At 42.1% G+C, this 15,660-nt stretch overlaps 1 protein-coding gene across 2 annotated transcripts in view; it reads right to left on the reverse strand.

Moving 5' to 3' along the window:
* The window catches only part of PATJ (PATJ crumbs cell polarity complex component), a 320,690-nt gene that overhangs the window by 144,730 nt on the left and 160,300 nt on the right, over positions 1-15,660 (reverse strand). The gene's annotated exons all lie outside the window — the stretch shown is intronic.

Genomic DNA, 15,660 nt, shown 5'->3' on the forward strand with positions numbered 1-15,660 from the left:
GAAAAGATCACAGGGTAAATAGATTTTGAGCTTAAAAAGGCCTTAAACAGAGATCATCAAGTCCAGCCCCCTGAGGTCAATGATAACAGCTAGCATTAATCTAGCACTTTAAGGTTTGCAAAGCACCTTACACAGGTCACCTCATTTGATCTTCAGAGTCAGATATCTAGTTTCTGAGGAAGAATTTGAACCCAGGTCTTATCCCCAATTCCAGAGCTTTAGCAGATGCACCATATGGAAACCAATACCAATAGAAGCCGAATGACTTGCCTAAATTCACACAGGCACGATTGAGCAAATCGAGGAACGAGATCCAAGTTTTTGGACTCCGAATCCTGGGCTGTTTTTGACACATCCCACTTCCTCAAGAGGTATTTGAACTTCTTCCTCCCATCTGTCATGATCACATTATTACTATATGCTATTTTTAATGGGGATCTGGATTTCCTTTTGCAAACTTCAAACCCAAGATAATTAGCATAGTAGTAGAAGGCAATAATGTCTATTTACAGTGCATTTAAGGCTACAAAGCTCTTTATATGCCTCAAAACCCTCATAAAAATCCTAAGAAGTAGGTGCTATTATCATTCCCGTTACAGAGATGAGAATGAAGCAGACAAAGGTTGGCAATGCTCACAGGGTCACATAATCTACTAAGAATTAAAAAAAAAAAAGCATTAAGTCTTTCGCACCAAATACAATGTTATGGGTACAAAGAAGAGGAAAAAAAGAAATGACCCCTATATGGCTGATGTATATGAGGAAGGATTTGAACCCAAGTATTCCTTTCTCCAAGTCCAACACCGATCTCAATTTAATAGGGACAGGATGATTTTCCAGTTGTTTTTCATAGTATGGGGTTTTTGGGGGGGGGGGGGGCGGGGAGGGCAGGGTAATGAGGGTTAAGTGACTTGCCCAGCGTCACACAGCTAGTAAGTGTCAAGTGTCTGAGGCTGCATAGTATGTGTTTTAAAAAAAGGAAATCACTAACTGATTGATTGACAAGGACACTGGGATTACACACCATATAATTATATAACCTATTATCGCTTACCTTCCATGAGAGCCAGAACTATGAATATTCAGTCTAACCTCGGAATCTCCCAGCACAGTGCTCTCAGTACTGGGTTTAGAAAAATGTTGGCTGAGCCAAATGGAATGGGCAAACTCATCACCTCCTGAACACTAGGTTCCACCATTATAAATGGAAATGAGCAAACTTTACTTAGGTGGAAAGCCTGGAAAGATGATTCAATTGTTTCTTTAGTTTAAGTGACCAGGATATATGCCATGAGGGTAAAATATTTAATGAAGGTTTTTCAAAAGTGAACGATAGAGCATCATTACCTTTGTGTCTTTTACCTGCATAAATTCATAGGGCTGGCAGGTACTACTCTCTGTTCAAGGCCTCCCCACCAATCCCTGCCTCATGTCCTTATCACACCTGCTCTTGAAATGACGTAGCATTTGCCAGGCCTTCCTAAATTCCAGCACACGCCCAGCACCTCCCTCTTCCCCCACTTCACTTTGGGAAATACCTGCCCCTCGGAGAGTCACACAGAAAGGATGTGATACACGTGGGGTCTTTGGCATTTTGTTAAAATATAAGACCTGAAAGTAAATTTCCTTTCTGTAAAAAGCAGTTTAACTGTAGACATAATCTTTCTTTAAAGGCATATGACAATGTAGCAACACAACTACCTATCTCACAGGTTGGCTTGAGGAAGCTTTGAAATCTACATGAAAGGAGAAGGAATGAATGGAAGTCCTTTATTAAGCTCCTACTATGTGCCAGCCATTACCCTAAGGGTTACAGATACAAATATTGAAAGAGATGATAATACCTGCCCTCAAAGAGCTTATATTCTAAGCCGAAGACAACATATAAAGGGTAACTAGAAGATGGTGGGGGGAAGAAGGAGGAGGTAGTTGAAGAAATGATGGGGAGAGGGTCAGAGAAAGCATAAGCTCACTATCTGGGGTCCCAGGGGCCAAATCCAAATTATTGTTATCTTTCAAATGACAACAACCATTCTGTCCCAAGGTCACTTTGGTTTCCGGTCCCTCACTCATTTGATCCCTGGTCTTCCTGCCTGGTCTGCATCACCCCAATCCTCCCACCACACATGCAGTGTGATCAATTTCAGTGATGGCTGGGAAGCCCCTCACCCTACACAAAGAAGAGATTCTTCAAGCAGAGGAAGACAATTATGGAAACACACGGTGGAAAGACAATATATTTTTAATTGCATATTGGCACCCAACCACAAAATCAATTACAACAATGGCTCAGACAGAACCCTGAGCCTCCCTAAACCCTGCTCTGCATCCAGAGACACACACACATGGATGATCTCTCAGGCCATCTCGGGCCCAATATATACATCTTGGGTCATAAAATTATATGCTGAAAAATAGAGCCCCAAACATCACTGGAAGGGCATTTTGACAAAGTATGTGAAAAACATAAGTCACAGAAGCAAATCTTGGGCTAAAGAGGTAACTCCCCTGTGAACACTGACAGCATTAGCTATCTCACCACAGGGAGGAAGACATGGGCCAATCTATCTCTTTTTTCTGGGAAAGTCAGCGAAAGATGACCCTTCGTGTCTGGGCTCAAATTCAATCTATGCTTTAGCGTGCACATTTTCTAAAGCTTCTGGCCATGTTTACACTTTGAAACTTTTTCTAAGAAAAGAGAATCTATCGAGGATTAATTACATTTTTCAGAATAACAAACCTGCCATTATACCTGATGTGTTCAGAGGAAATCATTACTGGCCCATTTTTAATCTGGTGCCAATGTCTAAAGGACACAAAAGAGCTTGCTATGGTTTATAGGGACAAAGAAAATGCAACCTCAATGACTAGGAGGGGATTCCATGTCCTCACAGGAGCATATGCAGGCTGCTTTATTTGGGGGATAAACACAAGATACGAGGAGACAGGAAACAAATGGACCTTCTGGTCTAGGATGGGGGTGGAAAGAAAACATGGGCATGAAAACTGCTTGGACTCAGAACATATTGTCATTTCTGAAGATTCCTTGTCAAGGGAAAGAAGATTGAGTCATTCCTGGGAAGGATACAGACATGCACAAAAACATGCCAACAGAAAAGGTCCAGGTTCACCAGACTCAGGGTAGAAAGCCCTGGGCCAGATGCAGGGTGGTGGGGTAGAAAAGGAGGAGTATTGGGTTTGCAGTGAGAGCATGTATGTTCAAATCCTGGCTTTTACACTTAATATTTTGGAGGTAAATCACTTCATCTCTCTGGGCCCTCAGTCTCCTCAACTGCAAAAGGAGGGCGTTGGACTCATTGCATGAACTGAGAAGATCCTTTCAACTCTAAAACAGAGAGAGATATAAATACTGGACAAGTGGGGATTTTCTTAATGTAGGGAATTGGAGGAAGAGGAAGAGTGGGAAGGGGAGGAGGAGGAGGAGGAAGAGGAAGAGAAAAAACTCCCCTATCCTAATTGTAAGAGGAGCCAGAGTGCAGGGAGGTTGGAGGGGTGGGGGTTACAGACAGTTGCAAAATTAATATATGTCAAAGGCAGGACAGAAACTTTTGCCTTGCTGGTTCTAGGGCTAGAGCTCTGTCCATTACACCACCCTACCCTGAGGTTCTGAGGTTAAAGAACTTTCTGAATTCTCACATGTTCCCTTTATAAATTCACAGGTATACTGTAACATGGAGATCCCAGAGCATTTAGTCATGCAGGCAGTCAACAAACCTTTATTACTCACCTAGTATGTGCAACTTTTATGCTGAGTAGTAGGGATACAAAAAAAGGCAAAAAAGATAATCCCAGCCTAAAAGGAGTTACCATGTTAATGGGGCAGAGTAAGGGAAAAAATTCACTCACTCACTGACTCTCTCTAGATATCAAAAGCTATAAAAATAGATATATATGCACATACATAAATATACACTTCATGGATAGTGTCTGTGTATATATGTTTATATACATTGTCTATGCACACACACTATCTATCTATATCTATCTATCTATCTATCTATCTATCTATCTATCTATCTATCTATCTATCTATCTATCTATCTATCTGCACAGTGCAGATGAAAAGTAATCTCAGAGGGAGGGCACTAGCATCAAAGAGGACCAAAAAACCTTCTTGCTAAGGGTAGACTTTCAGGTGGTCTTCTGTCTAGAAGTGAGGAGGGATAGCATTCATGTGTGATGGACAGTCAGTCCAAATGCCCAGAGTTGGGAGAAAAGGCATTTCCAAGCAGTGCCCAGAAAAGTCTTTGGCATCAGGGCTCAGAGTCCAGCTCTCTACCCCCTACCATGGATGCGTGTGTTTTACTGCTGGTCCAGTGTTGACTCATCTGCCTTGTCTCCTACTGAACCTGAAGAGGGCCCACCAGCTGATTACTGCTTAGAATCTGGGACTTAATCACTGGCTCCCGGGGGCAATAACCCAAGCAACTCATCAAGTTGTTTCTGCCCATGTCCCTCCTGTCTTCTTTTTAATTATAAGGCGCCACACTGTGAACAAAGCAAGGCACAGTGGAAAAGAGAACTCAGGTCATCCATCTGTGAAGCAATCCAATGCCAATGACTTGAGACTCTTAAGAAATGACCCCCAAATCCTGCAATAGTTACAGGAATTTAAGCATGAGCATCCCTTAAAGACCAGGAGAGCACTGCCTTCCCTTACAGTTCTGAACTACAGGGAATCCAAAGTAGTTTTTCCTGAGGAATCTGGAGGAACTCAACCACTCAGGGGTGGGAGGGGGCTTTAAAAATCAAAAAGTTGAGTCTTCGACAGGACACATTGAATAACATTGAAAAAATATCTGGGATTTCACTTGCTGATGGGAGAAAAACTGGAGGTATCAAAAGGGTTTTCTTAGTCATACTCTCTTCTCAGGGAGAAGGAAATGCTGAATGGTCAGTTTTTTCTAAGTCAATTAGAAAATTCTGATGTGGATGAGAAAACCTAAGAGCCACAGACAACAATAACAACAAAACAGTAATAGCTGCTAAGTGGGTCGGACTCTTCAGTTGCAATTCTAAAAAGATGAGATGCCACAAGGAGGAGGCATTAGGGATTCTGACAGCAGAGTAGCAAGCAGATACGATCTGGCTAGTACACTGCTGCTTGCATTCCTGCCCATTACAACACTGATCTCGGTGACAATGTCCACAAGAGATCTCAAAGGTCTGTGCCTGAATGCAGACGTTTCCCATCGCTGCATGTGCACCGAGCCTCACTATCCTAAAAGAAATGGCTTGACTTACTGCGATTCAAACCTGGGCACTGAGTGGTCCCACTCCTTCTGAAACGCCTTCAGATTATATCAAGAAAACCCCATAGGAACCACGTACACACACACACACACACACACACACACACACACACACACACCACACACACAGAGGCATCCAGAGAGAGCTTACCTGGGAAGCCCCCTTGCACCATCACTGTAGTTTGTGTATGCACTTCAGGGACGCTGCATTCCTGACAAGCATTCAGTGCTGAGAGCAGCTGAAGATTCTCCCCACAGCCTGTGTCCTCGGCTCTCTTCTGACGACCTTGGGCCTATTTTCCCCAGGTTTTTGTTTCTTTTTTGAATTCTCCTTAAGGGCAAACTGTCAGTGTCTTTCTGTTAGGAGATGCGATCAGTCACACTAATTTAGAGCCCCTCTCAGTCCCTACAAGCAAACAGTTACATCTATCAGCAGAGGAAGGCTCTCCTCGAAAAGTACGCAGAGCAAAGCCAATCTCTGGCTTCCCACATCTGACCCACTGATGCTCCGACCGCTGCTGTCTGGGGCTCGCGTTTACCCTGCTAGCCTGAGAACGCTTCAGAGACTGGATCCACGTAAACAGCCATTCATCCAGCTCAGGCTGAGCGGCGATTAATATCATTTTAATGACCCCACTTTTCTTGGGGAGAAAGAGTTAATCATGTTAATTGCATCTTTCCCTGAGCAAATTAAAAAGCACCAGCCAAGTAGAAGGTGCATTGTGTCCTGAGTGCCTGAGACAATCAGCAACTTACTGTTTCTTTAATGCTCAGAGATGCTCCTGAATAATTTTGTTTATAACAAAGAGACAGCTTGGCTCCATTGAGCATGCACTAGCCCCTAGACTCATATGGAGTTGTGACACCGGCAACCCCTAGCCATGGTCCCAGTGCAGAATCTGAGCCTACATGTTACTGAATTAAAATCAATTAAGAAAATGCTAAGACTTCAGAGACATCATCAAAAATGGGTTAGTTTCTTATGTCTTGATTTCCAAAGCTGTCTGGCACATGCGTTTCATTTTTTTTTGAGCCGTCTATAATCATTTAACAAACCACATTTATTCCAGAATTAATATTCAGTCAAGGAGGGTAATATTTTCTAACCTTTCTTACAAAGTCTCAGTCTGTCTCTCTCTTACACACACACACACACACACACACACACACACACACACACACACACACACCCATCTGTTCAGCTGACTGTTTACATTGAGCCATATAGGAACCAATCAGGAACACCTGATCACAATTACTATTTTACAAATAATTCTTTAAGACGATATGAGTATTCATACTTTTCACACATTCATCATCAACTTGGGGGCTCTAACTTATAACCAGGATCCTAGCAAAGAGGATTGCTCCATTGGTGAAAAAGGCACATCTCAGTAGGTTGTGCCTTGCTAGCCTGTTTGAAGGTAATGAATTAAGAATTCACCAGATTATAAAGCTGATTAAAAACCACTGAAAAGGACAGGAAAGGATGAACAAGGAAGAATCTCATAAAATATGGAGTAACTCCAATTCTCCATTGCTACACTTAGAAAAAAAAAAGGTCTGGTGTGTGTGTGTGTGTGTGTGTGTGTGTGTGTATAAATGGATACTTGGTGAAGTGTTTCCTGAAATCTTTATTTTATTTAATCTCACTTTATTTTATTGCAAATACTTGCTGTGGCATAGGCATCCTTTTGAAGCTATAGAAGCCTAGATAATGATAATTGCTGTTGATTGTAGTGACATCTATTGGCAAGGAAAGGATCAACTCCCCACCTCACGGAAGGACAGGAGGAAGCCACAGCACCTGGGGTGGTGCTTCCACTGGGCACATAGGGGTCGGGAAGACCTAACTTCAGAAGGTCTTGCCTCCAACACTTACTACTGTGTGAACAAGGGCAGGTCACTTCATCTCTATTGGGTTCAGTTTCCTCATCAGTGAAAGGAAGGGTTGGGAGGTGTCCTCGGGGTCCTTTCTAGATTAAAATCTATGCTCTTATGCTCACTTCCCATGGGTGGTAGTTGCCTAAAAATGAGAATGATAAGAAATGATGTGATTCACAAAGACTTCTCCAACACTAGCCTAGAGCAGATCAGTCAATCAAAAATCAGAGAGACCATTTCATGTCTTGGAGCCTCAGTTTACTAATCTGCAAAATAAAGACAATAATACATCTATATGTAGTGGTTCAGTCATTTTTTCAGTTGTGCCTGACTCTTCATGATGCCATTTTGAGGTTTTCTTGGCAGAGATACTGCAGTGGTTTGTAATTTCCTTCTCCAGCTCATTTTACAGATCAAGAAACTGAGGGAAACAGGTGAAGTGACTTGCCCAGGGTCACACAGCTAGTAAGTGTCTGAGGCCAGACTTGAACTCAGGAAGATGAGTCTTCTTGACTCCAGGGCCTGGTGCTCTGTGCGCTGTGGTGCCACCTAGCTGACCCATGTATATGCGCATAAAATATATAAATAACCTAAGAACTTGCAAAGCCAACTGTCAGAAATGAGGGCTCATGCCATATACCTCAGGCAGCACACAAAATGGATTTTAGGACCTGAATATTTAAGATCAAGTGATTAAAAAAAAAATTAGAAGAGAACCAGATCAGATACTTTTACAGCAGTGGCCAGTGGGAAAGTTGTTAACAAATAAGGGATAGAGGTGGTCCCAAGAGACAAAATAGTTAATTATAATTAAATAAAAAATGTTTTAGATAAAATCATTGTGACTGGCATGAAAAGTAGCCAGCTAGGTAGCACATTGGTTAGAATTTTGGACTTGGAGTACAGAAGGCCTGAGTTCGAATCCTGCCTCAGACATGTACTCGTTTTATGATCCTGGGCAAATCACGTGATCTCTTTAAGGCTCAGTTTCCTAATCTGTAAAATGAAGATTAATAGGTTAATAACATCTGCCTCACAGAATTGAGAGGAGGATAAAATGAGATGGGGTATATGAAGCGCTCGGAAAAACTTCATACAGTGAAACTGCATACAGTGCACATTTCTGTACAACCTGACGGTCTGCAAAGTGCTGTTCTCATTTTCCTCGCTTCAAACTCACAATAATTCTGGTAGCGTTACCATTATTAGCTCCATCTTAGTGAGAAGGAAGCTGAGACTCAGAGACCAGCTAGGACATGTTAGAAGCTGGATCTGAATTCAAGACCTTCTGGTTTTGAGTCAAGCCCTTTATCTGCTATGTCAAACTGTCAAACAAAACATCACAGAAAATGGGAATGAGAAGGTTTGGAAGACCCTATTACCAAATGCTAGAGGGGGGTAAAGAGAAAGGCTTGCTCACAGCTGACAAACCTACAGCCCCTCTCTGGGACTCATTCTCCTTACCCATAATCCAAAGGACTTGGAGAGGGCCCCGAAAACCCTTCTTAGCGGGCTCTGACATTCCACAGATCCACTTGGGAACCCAAGGGTTACAAACAAGGAATTTCTCTTTCAAGGACTACAATGTGTCAGAAGTCCAATTCCCTGAGCTCCAAAAACAGGTGTCTATTTGACGATAGAGTAGGATTGGGATTCTCTTCCAGCTTTAGTATTTCCACATATAAAATGGGACAGAAAAGTGTTAGAAAGGCTGCTAAGTTACTGTCTTGTTTTTCTGCCTCTGGTGAAAAAAAAAAAATTAGCAAGCTTCTAGGACTGACATGATCATATGACTAGAGAAGCCATAAATCGGGAAAAGCGCTGGAACCACTTTGGATAAAACCTTGGCATTAAAACTTGCAAGCTCTGTGGAGCTGGGCAGGGGCCTGGGGTCTCAGCTTATTCATATATAAAATGAGGGTGTTTGACTTGATGACCCCTGAGGTTCATTCCAGTTTTAGAGTCGTGATGAAAATAGAATTTAATAAAGCAAGTCAGGACTGACTGAGGCCAAATAGAAGACTCTCTGGCTGGTGTTCCCAACCTGGATCCTTCCTGCATCTCCAGTTTACTGACACTTTACTCCCCTCCACACAATTTACAATTCTGCTCTTCTGGCAGATTTGTATTTTATTTTACTTTATCTCATATTTCTTCTTTTTTGTTGGACAATTGGGGTTAAGTGACTTGCCCAGGGTCACGCTGCTAGTAAGTGTCTGAGGCCAGATTTGAACTCAGACCTCTTGATTTCCAGGGCCAGTGCTCTATCCACTGTGTCACCGGTCTGCCCTCTACTTACATTTTCTTGAGAATTACACAATCTCCTTATTCTCTGGCCATCCCCCATACCTGGAATGCTCTCTCTCATCTCTCCTAGCTCCTAGTTTCTCTGGTTTCCAAGTTACAGCTGAAATCCTTCATGAAGCAGACAGTATCTGTCTCCCTGCCCCAGCTCCTGGTGACTTCCCATCTGAGATGACCTCCCATCTAGTCCTTGTGTATCTTCTATGGATATATTTACCTGCAGGCTCCCTCACTGGCTGGAATGTAAACTCCGTAATGACGGGACCCTTTTACTGTATGTTGAGGGCTTTGTAAAGAGCTCTCCTCAAGGACAAAGGCTTGGTGACTGATTAACTGAAATGCACAACTGAGAAAGCAACGTAGCCCAAGAACCAGGATAAGGACCCAGGCCCCCCAAGGGCCAGGGCTTTCTCCACAATACAGAGTATAATGAAGAGCTGTCTGAGAGTCTCCTGGAGTAGATGCCCAGTGGGCAAAGAACTGGCATCACGGTTTGCTCTTCTTTCCACCATGACCTAAGGTTTCTAAAATGATTTTAAATGAACAGAGAAATAGAATTTGGACTGAATCTCTAGATTCCCTCCTTGGTCAAGCCCTCATCAGAGCTCATTTGGCCTGGGCATTCAACTCTCCCCTCAATTCATCCTTAATATAACTGCCTAATTAATCCACCTAGAACACAGATCTGATCAAGCCACGCCCTCCTTCCTCATGAAACTTCAGGGGGTCCCCTTTCCCTTTAAAATAAAATGCAGATTACCCTGTCAGGCATTTACAAGCAGGCTAGAGCTCACAGTCCCAGAATTGTTTTAAATGACTTTCTTTCCCTTATTCTGTGTTCTAGCCAAATGGGAAGACTTCCTGTTCTCCTGGACAGATAATTCAATCTCCCACCTCCTTGGCCTTTTTACAAGCTGCCTCTCATGCTGAGAATGCTATTCCCTTAACTCCATCTCATAGAACAATAAGGTCCCTTTGAGACATGACTCTTATGGGAGACCTTTCCAAATTAAGGAGAGTTGTTATTCCTTTCTCCATCTTGAAATTACCTTGTTCTACCATTTTTATTTCAATGTTCAGATGTAAAGAAGCTATGCCAGGCCAAAGTTTTCTCTTTGTATGCCCGGTTCCTTTGTAGCCCAGCGAGTCACAGGGGAAAGCTGCCCTCATACTGGAGAAGCCGTCGGGTCGAGCCCTGCCTTTGAAAGATGCAGCTTTGTTATCAAAGCAAGCCAGGAAAACTCCCAGTGCACCAAGAAGCTTCTATCACATCAGTAGAATGAGTTCCCACATGGAGACTTGCTAAAATGGAAGAAATCACAAGTCTGGACTCCCACTCCACAAAGGAAAGAATTGCCACTGTATCTTCATGAGGACAGCGCTTAATAAATGTTTGCTGAATTCAACTGAATTAATAATAATATGGTGAGGACGGGAGTTTCTGACATGCAGGCTTTGTTCCAGTGACAGGTTTCTGGTTTCATTGTTTCCTCTCCATGATCTTACATTTTTTTATGTTTGTTTACTAGATTGGCTTATTACCATAAGTCTACTCCTAGTGGCTTTTTAGGAAGTCTGAATTTCAAATTGTTCTTAGTGATTTAAAAATTAGCAGACACTGATAAGGGTTTTCTTGGGTTGAAAAGCCAATGTGAACATAAGGAAAGGTCAGTTTATTATAGAAGATCTGAAGCTATTACCTTGGGAAGCACCAAAATCGGTCGCTTCTGATTTTTCTTGGTTCTGCTCCCCCCATTCTCCCTCTCATTCTCTTCTCTCTCTCTCTCTTTCTCTCTCTCTTTTCTGGGGGAGGGGCAGGGCAGTGAGGGTTAAGTGACTTGCCCAGGGTCACACAGCTAGTAAGCATCAAGTGTCTGAGGCCGGATTTGAACTCAGGTCCTTCTGAATCCAGGGCCGGTGCTTTATCCACTGCCCCACCCCCATTCCCTTTTGAGGACCACAGATTCCTAGCACTACAGCTGAAAGGGACCCCAGAAGCTACCCCTCATTTTGTGGATAAGGAATAGGAGAGAGGAAGTCATGACCAACATTACACAGGTATAAACATCAGAGTGGAGATTTCTACCTGGCTCTTTCCATGGGGCCATGCTGGGGATCAAAAAGCCAACTTCAATTACTTCAAAGGCATAGAAATGAAACAGGATTTACTCATCCTGCTTGTCCCGTAGGGGAGAAACAACAATTGTTCCCAACAACCGGAGTTGCCCAAAGAGAGGAATACGTTGTTGTGGGAGGCAGTGACTTTCCCATCCTGGGAAGACTTCCTCCAGAGGACAGATAGCTTAATCAGGCAAGTGGGTGAGAGGATGTCTACTCAAGATTAGATCCACAGCTAACCTCAGAGGTCATTTCTGTCTCAGAGATTCTTGGTGATCATGGGTGGGTGTGAGAGAAAGCTCTTAAATGAAGTAATGTCATACTCTGTGACCTAAGGGTTCTTCCTCCTCTCCATCGATAAGATCTGTTCTCATGACTCACTCCCATCTTCTCCTTTTTCCTTATAAAAACTAATGCCAATTCCCATCTCCTAGGACTCTTTGAACTCAAGAAAATGAAGCTTCCTGATTCTAGGGCTAGTGCTCTATCCACTGTGCCACCTAATGTCCACACTGTGGGATCCTAGGCTCTGTCTAAAGTCCTCCACACTTCTCCACGGATAGTTTCCTTGGTGGTTTCATCAGCTCACATGGACTTAATTGTTATCTGTCTGCACATGTTTGTCCCATGAATATCAACAGAACCAAAGAGTTTGTTTAATTTTTAAAATTAGAAGTATTATCACAAAAATCCTGGGAAGTGTGGGCCTATTATGCCCTATGCCCATTTTACAGACAAAGAAACTGAGGCCAAAAGAGATTTAAATTACTTGTCCACAGTCACTTCAGTAAATGTCTGAGGAAGGATTTGAATTCAGGTCTTCCCGATTCCAACCCCACTGTGCCACCCTGGGCTCCAGTTCTTCATGAACAACTGCATATTTCCTATCTCAAATTAGAAGTCCCATTGGCACTTCAAATTCAACAGGTCAAAACAAAATTTGCAACCCTTTCCCCCAAAACTAACCTGATGTCAAAATTACTGTCAAGGACACCACCAAAGATGCTGCCTCTATAGGTGCTGCAACTTCAGTTACTGAAGACCCAGAAAAGAAAGTTGTCCTTGGCAATGTCAAATGTTCCAACAATTGAAAATGATGCTGCTTCATTGGTGGCAATGATATTAATGAAGATTCATTAGCATTTGCTTTACTGCTGAATCCTAAGGAACATGGGTAGGAGATGGATTCTTAACCAAACAAGAGATGGAGGCAATTACAAAAGATAACATACAGTAGATGACTTTGGTTGCATGGAACTAAAAAGCTTCTGCCTAGACAAAGTCAATGCACCTAGAAAGGGAAGTGGTTAAATGGGAATCTTTGAATCAAATTTCTCTGATAAGGGTTTAGCATTAAGGACAGAAGACAATTAAATTAAATTACTTACACACACACACACACACACACACACGCACACACACACACACACACACACACACACACACACACACAGAGTACCCATTCCCCAATACATAGATGATCAAAGGATATGAATAAACAAGTCTCAAAAGAACTGCAAATTATTCACAACCACATAAAAATACTCTGAATCACTAATAAGAGAAACATCAATAACCCGGAAGTTTCATGTAACACACTAAAAATCAGAAAAAAATGGCAAGTCAGTGTTGGAGTGGTTGTAGGAAGATAGGCACATCAATATATTGTTGGTGGAGTTATGAAATGGTACAACTTTCAGAAAGCAATCTGGAATAATTCAAATAAAATGAGAAGAATGTTCATGCCCTTTTAACTAGACACTCCATTACTGGGATTATATCCCAAGGAAGAGATAGATAAGAAAAAAAGTCCTCATATACTCCAAAATATTCCTAACAGCACTTTTTGTGCTAAAAATTCAAAACAAATTAATTTGAAGAAGGGCTAAACAAACTGTGGTACATAAATGTAATGAAATATTAGTTATTGTAAGAAATGATGTGAGCAATGAGTACAAAGAAACATGGAAACATCAGTGTGAACTGATGCATTTGGTAATGATATTCTCTCAACATTCATTCTTTGTTGGGTTTTTTTGGTGAGGCAATTGGGGTTGAGTGACTTGCCCAGGGTCACACAGCTAGTAAGTGTTAAGTTTCTGAGGCCGGATTTGAACTCAGGTCCTCCTGAATCCAGGGCCAGCACTTTAACCACTGCGCCATCTAGCTGCCCCGGTAATGATATTCTCTCTATGAATCATGTAGCCCTTTGTTGGCACCTCTCTGATGAGCTCATCACGGAAAGACTGTTTATTTCATTCATTACCATATTGAGGTAGTGGTGTGGCAAGGATAAAGTGTTATATTTAAAGCTAGGAGATGTGGGTTCAAATCCCATTTCTGACATTGTAAAACCTAGGACATTGTAAAACTCTAGGACACTGTAAAATCCAATCCAATCTGACAACCATTTATTCACACCTACTATTTAAGAAGCAACATGGAATAGTGCATTGAAAACAAGGTAGACTAACTGAAAAGCCAGGAAGACATGGATTCATCTTCTTCTGACATACTGGGAACAAGTCTTTACCTTTCAATATTCTAGGTTACTCTGTAAGACCATCATCTATATTGGAGCTGCCAATTTGCACTGGTAAAGAGAATTTCCTCCCAGTGGAGGTGCCTATATTAATGATACCCTTGATTGGAGCAAAAATAATATTTAACTAATTAAACTCCAAAAGGCACCATCCTAGGCTTTTGTGATATAAAGACAAGTCACAACCTCATCAGAATAATGAAAGAACTGGAAGAAATGAAGTCCCTTCTGCCTCTTATTCTATGGTGCTGTCACCTTTGTTGGTGTTTTATCCCCACTAGGCTGTAAACTCCTCCAGGAAAGGGCTTGTGTCTTACCTAAAGGTAGCGGCTCCTCTATTACCTACTATGAAAGTCAGCATACAGTGATTAATAAATATTTCGTGTATTATATTGTCAGACGACACATTTTTATTGTTTTAAAATGTTAAGAGATCACCCTGGAGCAAGCCTGTGATTTTTAACTCCAGCTATTGAGCATGGCAAAGGATAGAGAAAGAATATTGGCTTTCACAGCTTCTAAAACATTAACCATAACTTTCTTTTTTCTTTTTCTTTTCTTTCTTTTTTTTTTTTTTTTGGTGAGGCAATTGGGGTTAAGTGACTTGCCCAGGGTCACACAGCAAGTAAGTGTCAAGTGTCTCAGGCTGGATTTGAACTTAGGTCTTCCTGAATCCAGGGCCGGTGCTTTATCCACTGTGCCACCTAGCTGCCCCAAGGCCTAAACAATCAGCTTTAAATCCTATGACATCATTAAACACAGCAATATGGCATCTTCCTCCTTGGTATAATGAGGGGCTTGGTATAGAAGATCGTGATATCCTTTTTCAACTTACTATTCTATAACTAATGTTTCCAATACCTTTTGTTGCTACCTTGAATTTGTGTTTCCTCCAGATATCCTCACACAGGCTGTACTATCCAATGATATGTTTTTTGAAAAACCCTCTGTAAGGGGTAGCTAGGTGGTACAATGGATAAAGCACCAGCCCTGGATTCAGGAGGACCTGAGTTCAAATCCAGCCTCAGACACTTGACACTTACTAGCTGGGTGACCCTGGGCAAGTCACTTAACCCTCATTGCCCCCCCCCCAACAAAACAAAACAAAACAACCCTCTGTAAAACTTAAAGCAGTATATCATTTTTGGCTATTCTATGGCTGATGTAACCGTCTACTTCTGTATGCCCTCTTTCCCCTCACCTAGTCATCTGAAATAAAAACAAATTCTATTTTAGCCTAGATCAAACGCACTCAGTCACTTGCATCTACTTTGGCTGCTGTAAAACAAAGCAGCCAATGCATCCCAAGCCAAGTATAAATCATAGCTAGTTTATCTCTTCGTTTGAACCACCAAAACCAACAATGCTTCCCATGCACTCAAAGAAGGTGGAGCTAGCTGGGCCATATGCCCCGCCTTTAAGAAATTTCAGTTGAAAACTGTCATTCTGGAATTTGCTGTTCAACATGAGGAATCTGGGGAGAGGGAATATGTAAAAGACAGCGTGGGAACGTTTCCTAATAAACACATGCTTCTCGTA

Source organism: Dromiciops gliroides, chromosome 4, assembly GCF_019393635.1.
Source record: "Dromiciops gliroides isolate mDroGli1 chromosome 4, mDroGli1.pri, whole genome shotgun sequence".
In the NCBI taxonomy this organism is placed as follows: domain Eukaryota; kingdom Metazoa; phylum Chordata; class Mammalia; order Microbiotheria; family Microbiotheriidae; genus Dromiciops; species Dromiciops gliroides.